This window comes from Bombyx mandarina, chromosome 28 (genome assembly GCF_030267445.1).
Source record: "Bombyx mandarina strain Sakado chromosome 28, ASM3026744v2".
Lineage (NCBI taxonomy): Eukaryota > Metazoa > Arthropoda > Insecta > Lepidoptera > Bombycidae > Bombyx > Bombyx mandarina.
In genome coordinates, this window is record NC_143233.1 from 986,309 (window position 1) to 1,004,423 (window position 18,115).

At 38.5% G+C, this 18,115-nt stretch overlaps 1 protein-coding gene across 1 annotated transcript in view; it reads right to left on the bottom strand.

The window, feature by feature from the left end:
• Positions 1-18,115, bottom strand: part of LOC114249836 (facilitated trehalose transporter Tret1) — a 127,695-nt gene extending 109,580 nt beyond the window's left edge. Inside the window, exon 1 of the mRNA XM_089739047.1 lies at positions 17,930-18,115. The gene's annotated coding sequence lies outside the window, so the exon portion shown is untranslated. The remainder of the gene's footprint in view (positions 1-17,929) is intronic.

The window sequence follows — 18,115 nt, forward strand, 5'->3', positions numbered from 1 at the left end:
AAAGACAAACAATATTTAATCTATTTTCAATTTGACAACAGAAGTCAAGAACAAAAGTTTGACAATAAATAGTATGCATGCGTGTGTGCGTCAAAAACATGGTATGTAGTGTGTGTAATGTTTTCTTTATTGATTTAATGTATCTTTTATGCATTATTTTAAAAAAATATTAGCATTGTGCATTTCTTCTCTATATTCTCTATAAGTGTGGAAAATTTCATACTCCTCCGTCCGTGCAATATTCGTAAAAAGGGATACAAAGTTTTTGCTTCACGTATTAATATATAGATAAAAGGAAATTTATCGTAAGCCCTCGTTCCGATATCGAGTCGAGGGAACGCGTTCCCGGCCCCGTCACGTCACAGCCGGAGTCCCGCAAGGCTCCGCCCTCTCCCCGTTACTATTTAGTTTGTATATCAATGATATACCCCGGTCTCCGGAGACCCATCTGGCGCTCTTCGCCGATGACACCGCCATCTACTACTCGTGTAGGAAGAAGGCGTTGCTTCATCGACGACTTCAGACCGCAGCTACCACATATCGACATCAACCCCACGAAAAGCACAGCGGTGCTCTTCAAAAGGGGTCGCCCTCCGAACACCACGCTGAGCATCCCCCTCCCGACTAGGCGCGTCAATACCCCCGCCCCCGCCGTTCGCCCGATCACGATGTTCGACCAGCCCATACCGTGGGCCCCGAAGGTCAAATATTTAGGCGTCACCCTCGACTGTAGGATGACATTCCGCCCTCACATAAAGACGGTACGCGACCGTGCCGCCTTCATTCTAGGACGTCTCTACCCGATGATATGTAGGCGAAGTAAAATGTCCCTTAGAAATAAGGTGACACTCTACAAAACTTGCATACGCCCCGTCATGACCTATGCAAGTGTAGTGTTCGCTCACGCGGCCCGCACTCACTTAAAGTCATTCCAAATTATTCAATCCCGTTTTTGCAGGATAGCCGTCGGAGCCCCGTGGTTCGTCAGGAACGTCGACCTCCATGACGACCTGGACTTAGAGTCCACCAGTAAGTATATGCAGTCGGCGTCGATGCGCCACTTCGATAAAGCGGCACGACACGAGAACCCTCTCATCGTGGCCGCCGGTAACTACATTCCCGATCCTGCGGACAGAATGGAAAGCAGTCGACGTCGCCCAAAACACGTCATCTCGGATCCTCCCGATCCACTAACGGTGCTTCTAGGTACTTCAAGCACCGGTCACCGTTCTCGTCGAACCCGTCGCTTGCGACGAAGGGCTCGACGAGTAAATTAACTCTCAGACACAGCCCACTGAGTTTCTCGCCAGATCTTCTCAGTGGGTCGCGTTTCCGATCCGGTGGTAGATTCTGCGAAGCACGACTCTTGCTAGGGTTCGTGTTAGCAACGTCATCAGGTTTGAGCCCCGTGAGCTCACCTACAAAAGTTAGGGTTACGCTGATATAGCCTCTCAAGGCTCTCAGCTAAGGTAGGAAAAAAAAAAAAAAATCGTAAGCTCATCAACAAGTAACCGCCTCAAAAGGTCACAAAGCATTTAAAACACGTAACCAAATTAAACATCTCATTATATATAGAATCTCGGTTTCCGAGACCTCATTATCGTGATTGATGATAATAACTTGTCACTTGTGATTGTGGTCGCGTGTGATTAATAATCTCTCGTGATACTGACGCGGATGAAAGCTCGCTTGATTGTTTTTTTATCGGTCTTCAAATCATCTTGGACAACTAGGGCATGGCGACTCCAAGGGTCTATGTTTTAGTGGATTCAGCCAATGCTGTTGTATATAGGTGTTGATATATTTTTATTTTAACACATTATAAAGCCGATATCGATTTTTAATCTCATAGTAACGGGTCAATGAACGCACAGAAGCTTCTTATTAGGAAGAAGGATAGTTGAAAACACGTTTTTTATTGTATATATGTGTGGACGAGCTCACAGCCCACCTGGTGTTAAGTGGTTACCGGAGCCCATAGACATCTACAACGTAAATTCCGCTACCCACCTCGAGACATTAGTTGTAAGGTCTCAGTTTGATAGTACAACGGCTGCCCCACCCAGTGTCGCCAACTGTTTGAAAACTTTCCCCCTAAAGCAATTTCAAAAACCACTAAATTCAAAACAAAACTCCCCAAAACAACCACTAAATTCAAAACAAAACTCCCCAACGACGGAAACAATAGCTATTTAGTATTTTTAAGTATTTTTCTTTAATTTCATCACATTATGAAATTGTTATTTTTGTTGATGTAGAATTTTTTTTAAAAATACAAATAACATTTTATCCCTAAAAATATCCCCAAAAAATTTCACCCCCTAAAAAAATCCTTGTATAGATTTTTTTCTCCCTAAATTTGGGGCGAAAACCCCGGAGTTGGCATCACTGACCTCACCCTTCAAACCGAAACGCATTACTGCTTCACGGCAGAAAAAGGCAGGGTGGTGGTACCTACCCGTATGGACTCACAAGAGGACCTACCACCACGATAGGTGGTTTGACGATAGGTATCATGGTATAGAAAGTATTCGACAATTACCTATATCGCGATAACGACATTTCGAACGAAATATAAGTATCGAACAACAATATTCCTACCATCGGTCTACTGAGCAATTCCATCAGCTCAAGCTCAGCCAAGATTTCACCATTGCTGATCCCTCCGAACTGGTGATCTGGACGTGATTTGACAATGCATGCTTTTGATTAATTTCAAAACACTTTCAATTCTGAAGTCAAGTCAAGAATTGCCAATTTACAAGATGTTCTGAAGTACATCTGACGTCACATAACATTGCAGTGATTCAGTGCACCTGCACGCAGACACTGGGAATTCCAAATCACTAAAAAGATCCTTGACTTCTTTCACCGGAACTTAAAGCAGAGTAATTGCATTGCACATCGCGAAACAACATTATTTATTAGGTACGTAAATAAACCAAAAAAATAAAATTGACTTTTTTTATTACCTTTATAGGCAGACGAGCACAAGGCCCACCTGATGGTGAGTTGTTACCGTCGCCCATGGATGTCAGCAATGCCAGGGACAGAGGGAACTGACTGACTTGCTGATTAAGATCGATTTAATATTAAGGTACGGACGTGTCAGGAAAATAAGAAATCAGCTTTTTTTTCCTATCTAAGCTGATAGCCTTGAGAGGCTATGTCAGCGTAACCGGGCGAGTAGGTGAGCTCACGGGGCTCAAACCGGGAGTGTTGCTAACACTGGCCCTAGCAAGAGCAGTGCTTCGCAGAATCTACCACCGGATCTGAAACGCGACTCACTGAGAAGATCCGGCGAGGAACTCAGTGGGCTGTGTCTTTGGCCTAATTTACTCATCGAGCCCTTCGTCGCAAGTGACGGGTTGGGCGAGGACGGTGACCGGTGTTTGTGGCACCTAAAAGCACCGTTAATAGATCGGGAGGATCCGTAATGACGTGTTTAGGGCGACGTCGACTGTTCCAAATCGGCCAATCATTTTTTACCTGGGTGTTTTATTTTAATATACATTTGGGTATATCTGGTTCGCACAGTACAGAGAATTCTGATTTTGGGCCAGATGACCATCCGCGAATTGTTTCTGATTATTATTATTATTTACAAACTTCATAGAGCGTATTGTACAGACGTATTCAAACGGTCCTGCTTCTCCCTGCCACTAAGTAGTCGTGTGTGTTCGCTTTGAAGAATGGGACGGGTCACATGTGACGAAGTGGATGTCGGTATCTTCATTATGAGGCTTTTAGTGTCCATCTTCTACTTAACATCCCTAATCTTAATATCCTGTTTTTTTTACTTGACACTAAGATGAGTGGACTGGTGTTTAGATAGTCACCGGAGCAAGCACATAAACATCAAACACATTAGTTCTAAATCTCGGTTTGATAGTACATCGGCTGCCCTACCCTTCAAAGCGAAACGCATTACTGCTTTACGGCATAAATAGGCAGGGTGGTGGTATATACCCGTGCGGACTCACATGACGTCCTACCAATACCAGGTTATTCCTCTAGTAAATATATAGCCATTAACTATCTTAATGCCACGTGAGACAGCTGCTAGTGCTACATGGACATAGTCAATAACGTGGGCTAACACCAAGGCTGACGGCTTGTCCGCTTGCGAACTGATAAAAACAACTTATAGATTCTAAAATCTAGACTCAATCGATTTGTAAAACTAAAATTGTCGTATCCATTTTATCGCTAATTAGTAACCTAGTTGTCTGTTATTTTCAATGAAACTACCACACAGCTCCGAGTGAATGTCACCGCTTCTGTCCATGGACAACACCAGACACTCACATCATTATTGTCGTCTATATACGTTACTGAGGTATTGTTGACGCTCCAGTTGTTTGGTGGCGGTTAATAATTAAACGTGTTATTAATTGAATAGGAATATTTCAATCGAGTGAGATCGATAAAAGTGTTTGCTTATTCGTCGAGTCTTTAAAAAAGGTTTATTATTTCGCGCCGCTTTCGCTCAATTAAAAAACATAAGGAACTCGGAATAGGAAAGGGTAAATATTAGATTGAAATCGAATCTATACTAATATTATAAAGATGAAAGATTTGTTTGTTTGTATTGAATAGGATCCGAAATTATTGAACCGATTTGAAAAATTATTTCACTGCTTGGAAGGCATTCTATTCCCGAGTGACATAGGCTATAATCTTTTTTGAAAAAAATTAGGGATCCTTACTAAAACTCCAATAATGTAACCCAAGGTGTAAAAAAATTGCCAAAAATATTCTTAACATCGCGTACCCTGCGCAAACCATGTTGATAGAATAAAATAATGTACGGCTTTGTGGAACACATTATTATTTACAAAAAGTGTCGCGACAGAATATGTCTAACTATTATAGTTATGCCGCAATACGTGTTTTTTTATTGAAAAAAATAAAACAACGTCAAATATCGTTGAATTTTTTCTTAAAGACCCGAGCGGAACCGGAGCGGGCCGATAGTTTAATAATAAGTATATTAAGTTGAGAACATTGCGGCAACTTAGTTTGCAGTTCAAGCTGTTAAGATTACAGACAGCCCTATTGGCATTCTAGGTCACAGACTTAACCCAGGTCTTGGGCAACCAGTACTTTGTTATTCAAATTTATTTGCGACATAAGCGTGTCCCGGACCGCAATTAGGAGTTTACTGTCGATCGCTTATCTGTTATTACTACGTACTATTCCGCTGGGTTTTCGATAAAACACTATTATTCTTAGAATATCTTTAGGAATACATCGTCTGATAAAAATCAAACCCGCAAAATTATAATTTGCGTAATTACTGGTGGTGATAGGACCTCTTGTGAATCCGCACGGGTAGGTACCACCACCCTGCCTATTTCTGCCGTGAAGCCGTAATGTCTTTCGGTTTGAAGGGTGGGGCAGCCGTTGTAACTATACTGAGACCTTAGAACTTACATCTCAAGGTGGGTAGCGCATTTACGGTTGTAGGGTTCCAGTAACCACTTAACACCAGGTGGGCTGTGTGATCGTCCACCCATCTAAGCAATAAAAAAAAACAGGATACCGTAAATACTTTCGACGACTTATCTCGTGTCTTGTACCCGTTATTTACTCAAACATGCGTTATCATAAGATCGATAATAAAACGGTGACATTATAATTAATCGGTTTTCGTGGCGTGTGATCTCCACCGAAGAAATTACGGCAAAATTCTATCCACTATCTAAATTCCACCCGTCAATATATCACGGGGATTTCTCTCGGAGACTATTCATCTATATATTAATACGTGAAGCAAAAACTTTGTATCCATTTTTACGAAAATTACACGGACGGAGAACTATTATGAAATTTCCCACACTTATAGAGAATATAGAGAAGGAGTGCAGAATGTTAATATTTTTTTTAATTATGCATAAAAATACATTAAATCAATAAAAAAAACATTACACACTCTACTATGTATTTGACACACACACGCATGCATACTATTTGTTTACTGTCAAAATTTTCTTATTGCTTATACGAATATCTGTGGTCAAATTGAGAATAGATTAAATATTGTTTGTCTTTCTTAATATTTGTCTAAAGTATACATAGTCTTAGCTGAATCTGTGATTAAAGAAATATAATATTGTAGTCTTTGAAAATATAATCATAATAATGTACAAACTTATAATTTCACTTAATTATAGTCGAATTTAGACTACCGGAGGACCACTAGTCTTATACCTATAAGCGAACAATTCTTGTATATATATATGTAATCTGAATCTCGGAAACGTCTCCAATGATTTTCATAAAACTTAGTGTACAGGGGATTTCCTCCTCCTCGAGTCGTGCTCCTCATGTCTGAGGGTCGTGACCACCATCACCCATGAGCTTCAATCTTAGGATCTTTCTCCACTTTCCCCTGTCCACGGCGTCATGCAGCGCGCTGTACACTGTACTGTCCAAAGCGGTGCGGATCTGATCGGACCAACGAGTATGGCTGCGGCCTTTAGATCTGTTGCCTTCAACTTTCCCTGTGATCATAAGTTTTTCCAGGTTATCGCCGTCTTTCCTCGCAATGTGACAGGGGATTTAGTGGGCGATAAATCGATCTATCTACGATTTATTTTCAGTAAACGTTGTTTTATTCGTGTTTTCGATAATCAACTCTTCCCGACATCTATTGGCGAATATTAATAGTATTTTTCTTAATTGTGGGCAACTAACCGCTTTAAAGACACAACAAGATGGCGTTATAAAAAAAAAAACTATCATCTAGTTCTATTAATGAGCTAAACGTTAAAATTACGGTTGTAATTAAATCGGGTGTAACAATATTAATTTTATGAGTCAAGGAAGATGTTTCTTTTTGTGCATTGATACCTATATTTTTTTTTATTAATTTTTCCATCTTTGAAATTTATCAGATTACTTTTTGTATACTATCCTCCGTGCTCATAATAACGCTTCATTCTGTCTTTGAGCTAAACAGTAACCGCTTGTAATCAGGTCGGCTGTGAGCTGATTCGCCTATCTAAAGTATACGTTGCAGAAATTCAAACATATGTTCCACACAGCAAAAGCTCTAAACAAAACTTTAATCCATTCTGAGTGATTAAAAAACAGCTACTTCTAGTTAATCTATTGCCTTCAACTAACAAATTCATATAAAATTGTTCTTATTTACATATTATAGTTCACTAGCGACCCACCCTCGCTTCGCTTCGGAAGCTGTAATTTATTATTGATTTCTCCACTATTTAATGGATGTTATTATACATAAAAACCTTCCTCTTCAATCACTCTATCTATTAAAAAAAGTCGCATCAAAATCCGTTGCGTAGTTTTAAAGATTTAAGCATACATAGGGATATAGGGACAGAGAAAGCGACTTTGTTTTATACTATCTAGTGATATTTCAAAGCATTGATACATTTCTCCATACAGTGGCGAAGTGGCGACTGATTGAAAGCGTCTGCGAAGGCTTATGCGAGTGAAAAACTTATTTTTATTTCACTCAATTAATTCCTCAAACGCCATAATTAAATAAACCCATAAACGACAATTATGGAAAGAATTTCTATAATATATTTTTAATTGAATTTATTGACCAATATAATGTCACGAGGCATCTGTCAAATAAACATTGGTACATATAGTTATGAGGCAATTCAGCCGATACGACCTGAAGACGTGAGAGAAACTTAGAAAATAGAAGGAAAAAAATAACTTTATACACATTGCATCGATTTATTATATTAACTTAACCCGTCCCGCATTAACTTTGATGATTTCGAATCGGCTAACCATAAGTCAGCGTGTTCCTTATTTTTATTTTCAAATATTTATGTGCCTATTTCTGTAATACAAAGTTCAACGAACCCGAAAGCTCACCGTGTAACTTATAGATCTGTTTTATTTCGGGACTAATTTTTTCCCGTGACTTTTGCCGTTTGGAAATACTTGGAGTCGAAACGCGTGATTGCCGTATGGCCGAAACATATACAGGATGGTGGGACCAAGCGAGCTCACGGCGCACCTGGTGTTAAGTGGTTCCCGGAGCCCATAGACATCGACAGCGTAAAAGCCGCAACCCATCTCGAGACATGAGCTCTAAGCCCCCAATTTTTACAGTAAAACGACTGCCCGGCTCTTCAAACCGAAACGCATTACTGCTTCACGGCAGAAAAGGCAGGGTGGTGGTACCTACCCGTGCCGACTCAAAAGACCTTCTACCACCAGTAGTACGTCTTCGACTAGGAGAATCTACATCCAGTGACGGTCACGAGATCTATTAAGAGCTCGAAAAGACAGTGATCATACGCTTTGATAATATAAACTGAACCTTTTTGGTAAAATCAAATCGGAACAATTAACTTAAATAGGCTGACAAGCTTTTAATTCGCTTCATAATTAATTAGTGGTAACCGCATTTATATTTAACAAAATCCCACAGTCAAAGTCTAAATTGAAATATTTATCTATCCTAGCCTAAAAACCCGTCCATGTTCAGACATATCAGGAAAACCCATAATTTACAGACGAGACAAGAGTATTCAAGAGGTATTCAAGAGTATTCGAAATATTCTAGAGTTTTCTTTTCTGCCGCGCACTGTTGACTGTTCGATACAGCAGTGAAGGTCTGGTAGCTGAAGATTCCTTTGAGCCCTAAGTGGGTGCGAAAAGGAGATGGGATTCTGAACTCACTTAGTTAACCCATTGTCGTTCGTCCAGTACCCAACGAGGTACAACTCCGAAACAGCCAAAGTAGCGCTAATGTCTGCTACCCAATCCCACAGAAAATCAGCTGTCTTTGGCATCAAAATCATCAGCCCTCTCACTTAAAGACTTGCATGAAATTTGCCTACGAAAGTAAAAGGTATTAGGTCAAAAGATTAACAATACGTTGACTGATTCAAAATGGAATGTTTTTTATTGCCCTTGTTGGCAGACGAGCATACGGCCCACCTAATAGTGAGTAGATACCGTCGCCCATGGACTTCAGCAATGCCAGGGGCAAAGCCAAGCCGCCGCCTACCTAATAGAAAACAATTCTGTAATGAATAACGTTTGAAGCATTTCAATCTTCTGGGGAGTATTTGTGAGGTGACCAAAACAAACTGATATCCGCTTGTGACGTCACGTCGTAAAGATACATGCGTGCGAGAGAGACGACTGAGATACTCCAAGCTCCCATTACGTTCTATCTCAAAGTTCTGATAACTGTCCTTGAACAAAACTTTCAAAGGGGGTTTTCCAATAAATAAATAAATGATGAATAAAGAATGAGGTCGAGTGTGATGCGGATGCTACCTTGAGACACGAGCTTGAGGTTGTGATAGCGTGTTTTGATAATTTCGAAATAAATATAAAAAGTGTGCACGAATAAGTTCTACGAATTGTTTGGGGAAAACCCGCAAACCGTTCATTGTCAACGGGTAATCTAACCTAATTCTTTGAATTTAGAGTTCAAAACGGCTTGACCGCGGCTATTGTCAGATTCGTTTTCGATAGATTAGTGTATTTAAAAATTTAACAATCAATCGTAATTACAGATGGAATATTTAAAAAAAAAAAATCTCTTTGGGGTTCCGTTGAGAATAAATTATATACTAAATATAAATAGTAATTTTTTACATCTTTCTAGATTACTTATTTAAAATTGCTATGTATATTCATTAATAATAAAACGAATTATATTTAAGTATGTATAAATAATGCAACCAACTCTAACAATGAACATAAAACTAAAAACCATACAAAAAATTAAAACTAAAATATATTATTACTAGCTGACCCGGCAAACATTGTTTTGCCATATATAAGATTTCTAGGGAATTTCTAGTGTAGAAAAAAAAACTAACTTATTGTAAGTGTTTAAGGATGTGGTAAATGAGTGAAAGAGGTATGTAGTGCTGTGAACGATGAGGGAATATATAATAAAAATAACAAAACCTCATTCAACCACATAATAACCTCATTATAACCAAAAAAAAAAGTCCAAATAAAAAAAAATGTTAGGGGTGGACAACCCTAATCACTTAGGGGTATGAAAAATAGATAGTAGCCGATTCTCAAGCTTACTGAATATGCATAAAAAATTTCATGAGAATCGGTCAAGCGGTTTCGGAGGAGTATGGGAACGAACATTGTGACACGAGAATTTTATATATTAGATAAGGAGTCCCTTTAGGCAACATACTGGTATTGAATAGCTAGACGAATTATTTGTCCAAGGTAGCTGCCAGCCCTTCGGTCTAAATCTCTATAAACTAATACTAAAAAGTCTAAATCTCGTCGTCTGTCAGTCCTTCTGCGTGAGGCACATACCGGCGATTTGACCCGGAGACTATTCGCATACCACAATTCACCACACATTGATAACTGTATCGAAATTGCGAATTGTAAATAGCTTGACTCTACAAAATATGTTCACCACATACAAGCATATCACATATGTTTATATATGTGTAAAAGGATTATTCATATGTGTATATTTTTATTAGGTTCTTTTTCAACGATAAATGCCTTCTTTTTTTTTTATTGCTTAGATGAGTGGACGAGCTCACAGCCCACCTGGTGTTAAGTGGATACTGGAGCCCATAGACATCTACAACGTAAATGCGCCACCCACCTTGAGATATAAGTTCGAAAGTCTCAAATATAGTTACAACGGCTGCCCCACCCTTCAAACCGAAACGCATACTGCTTCACGGCAGAAATAAGCAGGGTGGTGATACCTACCCGCGCGGACTCTCAAGAGGTCCTACCACAAGTAAAGATAAGCCTTAATAAGCTAGTGAACATTTTTTTACTATCAGAAATTAATTTCGATCGACTGCTTTCTTTTTCAGTAACAGGCAGCTTTGCTTTGCTAGGCTATGCTTTAGGTATTGCTGATGTCCTTGAGCGATTGTGAACACTCACCATCAGGTCGGCCGTACACGCTGGCAGTGAAAAAAATACTGAGAAACTTACAAAAAATTGTTTTAAATAAAATACGTTAAAAGTTCTTTGAGAAATCGAACATTTTCAATTTTACGCCGCTTCCGATTATTTGATAAATCAGTTTACGTACTTCAATAAGCGGTCCAGTTATCGACCTATCTGCTTGTAAGTGAGTACCAGTCTTACCACGCTAGAGACACAAATAATTTCATTACAATCAGTAACTCCAACATACAAGAATATTTCGTAACGCCAGGGAAATCCCGATGAGATGAACTCAGCCGTTTCTTTTTTGTGACGTGCAGTGGTATCGCCATTTCATGACCCCACCTATCGGAACTGTGGAGTAGTAGAGTGGTATACGAAAGAAAGTTTAAGTTACACCATCCCCAAGTCTCTATTAAAGCCACAACAGTATTGACAATAACCGTATTTCCAACATTCAGCTTTGTTAGAACAACTCTTCAATTACTACTAAAATAATCTTTTCACCTCAGCAACTCAAACATGCCGCTTTTGGGAAACAAAAAACAACTTTGCTCTCTTGTTGCACATACAAGTACTGCCTACCTGTGAAAACTACACATAGAAGTCTTTAGTATTATCGGTCCTAAATTACTGCTGAAATAATCTTTGCTTATCTGTGAAAACTACATTAAAAAGTATTCAGTATTATCGGAGATATGCACAAGCAGACAAACAATTCTAGTGAAATTATAACAGCTTCGTTCTCTTACTCTTCTTTAGCTAGTCTTTTCTATTCTCCAATTTACAGATACACGAGATTTTACTATATTATTATATGTACCGATTATATTATGATACTATTACTTCATCATATAAGTCATTCGTGAACATATGTTAAGTGCGTTTTTTTTTTTAATATACCGGCTCTAGGATTTGAACGCTGGTACAGCCGCATCGCTTGATATAAATACAACGGGCGTCTTATCCTTTAGGCCACTACGACAGGGTAATTCAAACAGCTCTGACATTGAAAATTGAACTCTAGTTAGCCATCATACACGACCGATTCATAGTTACGCTTGTAAAGTACTAAAAAAAACATAATTAATGTGTGTGTTGGTAAGACTACATAATTTATAGCTAGGTCGTTTTACGGTACTGCTTCGCGTGCATTTAAAACATTATTTTTGATATCTGTCGCTTTCGTATAGTTTTCAGTGCTTGAAGAAACAATAACATCATAGAGAAGTCGATTTTAATTACACATAGGCAGGCAACGCAGCGTTGCTTCGTGCTAGAAACCAACGAGATATTTTTATTGCTTAGATGGGTGGACGAGCTGGTGTTAAGTGGTTACTGAAGCAAAGGGAGGAAAGCGGAGTGCTTAGTGCGGAGCACATCTCTCCCATCACCCTCCACCTCGTCCCAACAGGCTAACACGTACGAATCCGAGAATTAGATTTAGTTTCAGAGTCCGCAGAGTTGCTACTCATTCAAAAAGTTAAAATTTACAATTTTTTTTTATAGCTTAGATGGGTGGACGAGCTCACAGCCCACCTGGTGTTTACTGGAGCCCATAGACATCTACAATGTAAATGCGCCACCCACCTTGAGATATAAGTTCTAAGGTCTCAGGTATACTTTCAACGGCTGCCCCACCCTTCAAACCAAAACTCATTACTGCTTCACGGCAGAAATAGGCAGGGCGTTCTTATGAATTGGGATTAACGTGTTGGTAAATATTGCGATTCTAATGCACTCTTATTTGGATTGCTGGAGACACTCACTGCTTAACTAGGAGAGGTAGGCGAACTCCAGGACTCCTTTCCAACGATTTCCCGAGCGTCTTTTAAGAAGGACTGCCCAAGGCCAGGTGCTCCGCGAGAGAATTACGCACCTTTTTTTTCCTTCCTAAGCTGAGAGCCTTGAGAGGCTATTTCAGCGTAACCTTAACTAGTAGGTGAGCTCACGGGGCTCAAACCTGACGACGTTGCTACACGAACCCTAGCAAGGGCCGTACTTCGCAGAATCTACCACCGGATCGGAAACGCGACCCACTGAGAAGATCCGGCGAGAAACTCAGTGGACTGTGTCTATGGGTTAATTCGCTCGTCGAGCCCTTCGTCGCAAGCGACGGGTTCGACGGGGACGGTGACCGGTGGTTCTAACGTACAAGCCACAGAATGCAGCTATCAAACAAAACGCGTATGGAAGTTAGCCGCGTGGTCCTTTAGCTGAAAAGAACGACTTGGTTTTCAAATGCATTAGAAACTTGTAGTTTTTATAAAGGTTTTTTTAAAATATCTTAAAAACCAGACGGTAAAGTCGCTAAATTTGTAACTTCTATGCAAATTATCGCATTTTAGAAGTCGTCGTGGCCTAAAGGATAAGACGCCCGGTGCATCCGTATGTAGCGATGCACCGGTGTTCGAATCCCTCAGGCGGGTACCTATTTTTCTAATGAAATACGTACTTAACAAATGTTCACGATTGACTTCCACGGTGAAGGAATAACATCGTGTAATAAATTAAATACTGGTGGTAGGATCTCTTGTGAGTCCGCACGGGTAGGTAGGTACCACCACCCTACCTATTTCTGCCGTTTTCGCTAGTAGTAATATAATTTGCTACACAATTGTTATATTTAAGAAGATCACTTCAAAATTAAAATTTACGAATAGTCTATTTATTTATCATTCTCCTGCCGTTCTCCGTGGCGTTGGGACCTGGGGTCGGCGCAGCATGTTTTCTCCTTCCATACTCCTCTATCACTTACCATTTCTTCGCTCACTCCCCTCTTACACATATTGTCTTTCACGCAATCCATCGATTTTTTCTTCGATCTACCTCTTCCTCTAAAGCCTTCTACATTCATATTTAAAACTCACCTCCATTCTAGTCTCTCTTCAAAAACCGTATTTATTACAAATATAAATTTAGTTCCTAGGTTAACTCGAGCCGGCTTGCAAGTATTTATTTAGTCGTCGCCACTCGGGGATACAATTCAAACATTTCAAACCGCTTTCGCGGCTTAATCTCGCTTAATTAATAATAATGACAATGAAAAATCCGAAACTACACTAATATAGATAGTTTTTATTATGGTTTACTAATTTAACCCGATTTACTGGTGGTAGGGCGTTTTGTGATCACACGCGGATAGGTATGAGCACCCGTCTATTTCTGCCAATAAGCAATAATGCTTTCCAAAGGACAAGGCAGCCGTTATACCATACAGTTGACAGTTAGAACTGTCACGAGGTGGATTGTAGCTTTTTTTTATCCTACCTATGCTGATAGCCTTGAGAGGCTATTTCAGCTTCTCCTTGACGTGTAGGTAAGCTCACGGGACTTTAACCGGGAGTGCTGCTAACACTGGCCCTAGCAAGAGCAGTACTTCGTAGAATCTACCACCGGGTCGGAAACGCGATCCACTGAGAAGATCCGGCGAGAAGCTCCGTGGGCTTGGATTGTAGCAATTACTCAGTCTATAGACTCTGGTATCCACTCTATACCAGCTAATGAGCCCGTTCAATCCTCTAGTTATTTACCAAAACAAAGCACTCACTTAAACGGCCAGTCTATCTTTAATAAAGCCTACATATTTTTGTTATTGACAAAATAATATTAATACAAACATTATGTATTTGGGTTCACTCGTAACGAAGTGTTAATTTAATAGTTGTTAATAAAGACGCGCCTTCACGAGGCCACTTGGAGCTAACGCAAATAGAACCTTGGATTTTTATTGTTGACTGTAACAGGGCGAGTTGAATGAGCAATTGAGATTGCAGATTTATTTATAAATATATTATAATGTATATGGAACATATGAGTGCCGCTTGATTGATCTAGAATCAAAAGCTCTATTGTATTTTATTATAATCACCACTTTACTGTATCACTGTAGTGCATGAATTGCGGTAGAGACCAATAGGACGAAGAGGAACACCTGTCGCTTAACCCCTACAAAACATGTAGAGCTGGCTCTACAAAAGTAAAGTTTACCGTAATAATGATATTATTTAACGATTTTTTTCTAGAATCAAAAGCTCAATAGTATCAGCGCTTTACTATTTCACTGTAGTGCATGAATTGCGGTAGAGACAGATAGGATGAAGAGGAACACCTGTCGCGTAAGCTCTACCAAACATGTAGAGCTGGCTCTATAAATGTAAAGTTTACCGTAATAATGATATTATTTAACGATTTTTTTCTAGAATCAAAAGCTCAATAGTATCAGCGCTTTACTGTTTCACTGTAGTGCATGAATTGCGGTAGAGACAAATAGGATGAAGAGGAACACCTGTCGCGTAAGCTCTACCAAACATGTAGAGCTGGCTCTATAAATGTAAAGTTTACCGTAATAATGATATTATTTAACGATTTTTTTCTAGAATCAAAAGCTCAATAGTATCAGCGCTTTACTGTTTCACTGTAGTGCATGAATTGCGGTAGAGACAAATAGGATGAAGAGGAACACCTGTCGCGTAAGCTCTACAAAACATGTAGAGCTGGCTCTACAAATGTAAAGTTTACCGTAATAATGATATTATTTAACGATTTTTTCTAGAGTCAATAGCTCAATAGTATCAGCGCTTTACTGTTTCACTGTAGTGCATGAATTGCGGTAGAGACAGATAGGATGACGAGGAACACCTGTCGCGTAAGCTCTACAAAACATGTAGAGCTGGCTCTACAAATGTAAAGTTTACCGTAATAATGATATTATTTAACGATTTTTTTTTAATGTCTCATTCCGATTGATCGTAAAGTTTGATAGCAAAAGTGTGGCTTCCGATATTTTGGAAATAACAGAGCTATGGCTCGGTTAATAGACAACATAAAATTGTAATGTTTCTCTTGAAATACATATTAGGAAATATTGTACTTATGTTTATTTTATTAACTTTAAAAAAGAAGAGATTTAAAAATTAATAAACACAAATTATTACATATTTTTGATTATTATTTGATTTATTTGATTATATTGAGCTTACGCATATACATATTGTGTGCATTTTGAAGTTATGTAAGTGAGTCAGTATTTTGAAAAGACCTCATATCTCAAGTCTATTTCCAAAATCACTTAACACTCAGTTAATCCCAAATTCACCAAAATATCTAAATACCCATATAAATACAACATACAATCATTAATGAATTGAGTTTCGATGTTATTATTCTACTTGATAATTATTATTATTACTATTCTATTTTAAATTTTAGTCACTATTTGAGATTATCAGTAGTGCAACTTAATCTTAAAATATTATCAGAATATTTCTACGGTAAATTCCAATAATAATGAGAAAAAAAACATAGGATATTATACCAGTAATACATATTTACGGAATGATCATTAACCAAATCACTCCAAAGATCGGCTTTTTAATTATTTCATTAATTTAAACCTATTTCACGATTGACTTCCACGGTGAAGGAATAACACCGTGTAATAAAAAACCAAACCCGTAAAATTATAATTTGCGTAATCACTGGTGGTAAGACCTCTTGGGAGTCCGCACGGGTAGGTACCACCACCCCGCCTATTTCCGCCGTGAAGCAGTAATGCGTTTCGGTTCGAAGGGTGGGGTAGCCGTTGTAACTATACTGAGACTTTAGAACTTATATCTCGAGGTGGGTGGCGCATTTACGTTGTAGATGTCTATGGGCTCCAGTAACCACTTAACACCAGGTGGGCTGTGAGCTCGTCCATCCATCTAAACAATAAAAAAATAAAAATAAAAAAATTCTAGAGCTATTTATCATATCATGAATGTGAAAAATAAGCTTTCCAAGCCATAATAAATAATATGGTTTTAATATCAAACTCACGATCCATTTAAATGAGATAATAAAAAAATCACTATTTAATGTCACTTTTATGAGTAACTTTAACTAATAAGTTTTTTAATGGATTGTAAAAATCTCACATTTATCCGTTATATAGGTTTGTAAAAAATTTGAGAGTTTTAAAGAAAATTTGATATCAGAGAGAGTTCTTTAAGGAAATTTCACATAGGCCTTATCTAGTACAAACACTATTTATGTATACAAGACATACTAGTATTGTTTTCCTCATATTTATATAGGCTCTATATTTATCACTGGTGGTAGGACCTCTTGTGAGTCCGCACGGGTAGGTACCACCACCCCGCCTATTTCTGCCGTGAAGCAGTAATGCGTTTCGGTTCGAAGGGTGGGGTAGCCGTTGTAACTATACTGAGACTTTAGAACTTATATCTCGAGGTGGGTGGCGCATTTACGTTGTAGATGTCTATGGGCTCCAGTAACCACTTAACACCAGGTGGGCTGTGAGCTCGTCCATCCATCTAAGCAATAAAAAAATAAAAATAAAAAAATTCTAGAGCTATTTATCATATCATGAATGTGAAAAATACGCTTTCCATGCCATAATAAATAATATGGTTTTAATATCAAACTCACGATCCATTTAAATGAGATAATAAAAAAATCACTATTTAATGTCACCTTTATGAGTAACTTTAGCTAATAAGCTTTTTAATAGATTGTAAAAATCTCACATTAAAATTAATCCGTTATATAGGTTTGTAAAAAATTTGAGAGTTAAATAGAAAATTTGATATCGAAAAATTCCGTAAGGAAATTTCATCTAAGTCTTATCTAGTAAAAACACTTCATAATTATGCGTATAAAATGTATACTAGTATTGTTTAGCTATCTACCATCATCCAAACGTATCAATAAAAGCCTTAAAATCGAATTGAATCTTCAGATAATTCCCGATGCAGCATTGATTTAATTTTACGATAGGCACACCGTACCTTCCAGCTGTAAATTCAAGTACCAGGAACTTTTACTATCAGCTATAAAATTTAAATTCAAAACTGAACTACGATAAAGGCGAACGAATATGAAACTGCTCGTTTCGTTTTGATTCTAACCGCGACCTTGCAGATGAAAGTGCTGATAACAGATTGAAAAAAAAAATACATCGGCACACACATTGTTAATATTATAATCGTATGTAGAGATTTACAAAAAAAAAAATACTCACCACTGAACAAAGCATTTGTACACATTAACACAAGCACTTCTCACACAATATGTTTGATAACAACGAGTAATAATGGAACACAAATTGTTTTTTTATTCATAAATCGATTGCGTACGCGCGTCGCGACCAACTAGATCAATTTGATTCCCGCCCGTTCTTCACAGAGATCAACCGAAGACTGCGGAC